This window comes from Scardinius erythrophthalmus, assembly GCF_964197995.2.
Source record: "Scardinius erythrophthalmus genome assembly, chromosome: 17".
Taxonomy (NCBI): domain Eukaryota; kingdom Metazoa; phylum Chordata; class Actinopteri; order Cypriniformes; family Leuciscidae; genus Scardinius; species Scardinius erythrophthalmus.
The window spans coordinates 565,035-567,534 of NC_138237.1; the positions used below are offsets into that span (position 1 = coordinate 565,035).

General features: G+C 47.7%; 1 protein-coding gene across 6 annotated transcripts in view; it reads right to left on the bottom strand.

Annotated features, from left to right (window-relative positions):
• LOC308705155 (ral guanine nucleotide dissociation stimulator) overlaps nucleotides 1-2,500 on the bottom strand; it is a 44,273-nt gene that overhangs the window by 13,614 nt on the left and 28,159 nt on the right. The window lies entirely within an intron of this gene.

A 2,500-nucleotide genomic window follows, 5' to 3' on the forward strand; every position in this document is an offset into this window, starting at 1 on the left:
ACCCGGACATGTGATTCATTAGTCATGTGACGCGTTCGTCATGTGATGTGTTAGTCATGTGATGTGTTAGTCATGTGACGCTTTTTTAGTCATGTGACATGTTAATCATGTGATTCATTAGTCATGTGACATGTTAATCATGTGACGCGTTAGTCATGTGACGCTTTTGACGCGTTAGTCATGTGACGCTTTAGTCATGTGACGCTTTAGTCATGTGACGTTTTAGTCATGTGACGCTTTAGTCATGTGACGCTTTAGTCATGTGACGCTTTAGTCATGTGACACTTTAGTCCTGTGACGCGTTAGTCATGTGACGCTTTAGTCCTGTGACGCGTTAGTCATGTGACGCGTTAGTCATGTGACGCTTTAGTCATGTGACGCTTTAGTCATGTGACGCGTTAGTCATGTGACGCTTTAGTCCTGTGACGCATTAGTCATGCGACGCATTAGTCATGTGACGCTTTAGTCATGTGACGCTTTAGTCATGTGACGCTTTAGTCATGTGACGCGTTAGTCATGTGACGCTTTAGTCCTGTGACGCATTAGTCATGTGACGCGTTAGTCATGTGACGCTTTAGTCATGTGACGCTTTAGTCATGTGACGCTTTAGTCATGTGACGCGTTAGTCATGTGACGCTTTAGTCCTGTGACGCATTAGTCATGCGACGCATTAGTCATGTGACGCTTTAGTCCTGTGACGCTTTAGTCCTGTGACGCATTAGTCCTGTGACGCATTAGTCATGTGACGCTTTAGTCCTGTGACGCATTAGTCATGTGACGCTTTAGTCATGTGACGCGTTAGTCCTGTGACGCGTTAGTCCTGTGACGCTTTAGTCCTGTGACGCATTAGTCATGTGACGCTTTAGTCCTGTGACGCTTTAGTCATGCGACGCTTTAGTCATGCGACGCTTTAGTCATGCGACGCATTAGTCGTGGGACGCGTTAGTCGTGCGACGCTTTAGTCGTGCGACGCTTTAGTCGTGCGACGCTTTAGTCGTGCGACGCTTTAGTCGTGCGACGCTTTAGTCGTGCGACGCTTTAGTCGTGCGACGCCTTAGTCATGCGACGTGTTAGTCGTGAGACGCGTTAGTCGTGCGACGCGTTAGTCGTGCGACGCTTTAGTCGTGCGACGCCTTAGTCGTGTGACGTGTTAGTCGTGTGACGCGTTAGTCATGTGACGCGTTAGTCATGTGACGCGTTAGTCATGTGACGCGTTAGTCATGTGACGCTTTAGTCATGTGACGCGTTAGTCATGTGACGCGTTAGTCATGTGACGCTTTAGTCGTGTGACGTGTTAGTCGTGTGGCGCGTTAGTCGTGTGACGCGTTAGTCATGTGACGCGTTAGTCATGTGACGCTTTAGTCATGTGACGCGTTAGTCATGTGACGCGTTAGTCATGTGATGCGTTAGTCATGTGACGCGTTAGTCATGTGACGCTTTAGTCATGTGACGCGTTAGTCATGTGACGCGTTAGTCATGTGACGCTTTAGTCATGTGACGCTTTAGTCAAGTGACGCTTTAGTCATGTGATGCGTTAGTCATGTGACGTGTTAGTCGTGTGACGCGTAGTCGTGATGCTTAAGTCATGTGACGCGTTAGTCATGTGACACTTTAGTCATGTGACGCTTTAGTCATGTGACGCGTTAGTCATGTGACGCGTTAGTCATGTGACGCTTTAGTCATGTGACGCTTTAGTCATGTGACGTGTTAGTCGTGTGGCGCGTTAGTCGTGTGACGCGTTAGTCATGTGACGCGTTAGTCATGTGACGCGTTAGTCATGTGACGCTTTAGTCATGTGACGCTTTAGTCATGTGACGCGTTAGTCATGTGACGCGTTAGTCATGTGACGCTTTAGTCATGTGACGCTTTAGTCAAGTGACGCTTTAGTCATGTGACGCTTTAGTCAAGTGACGCTTTAGTCATGTGACGCGTTAGTCATGTGATGCGTTAGTCATGTGACGTGTTAGTCGTGTGACGCGTAGTCGTGATGCTTAAGTCATGTGACGCGTTAGTCATGTGACACTTTAGTCATGTGACGCTTTAGTCACGTGATGCGATAGTCATGTGACGTGTTAGTCGTGTGACACTTTAGTCGTGACGCTTTAGTCCTGTGACACGTTAGTCCTGTGACGCGTTAGTCATGTGACGCTTTAGTCGTGACGCTTTAGTCATGTGACACTTTAGTCGTGACACTTTAGTCGTGACACTTTAGTCGTGACGCTTTACTCATGTGACGCGTTAGTCATGTGACACTTTAGTCGTGACACTTTAGTCGTGACGCTTTACTCATGTGACGCTTTAGTCATGTGATGCGTTAGTCATGTGACGCTTTAGTCATGTGATGCGTTAGTCATGTGACGTGTTAGTCGTGTGACGCGTTAGTCATGTGACGTGTTAGTCGTGTGACGCGTTAGTCGTGTGACACGTTAGTCATGTGACGCGTTAGTCATGTGATGCGTTAGTCATGTGACGCGTTAGTCATGTGACGCTTTAGTCATGT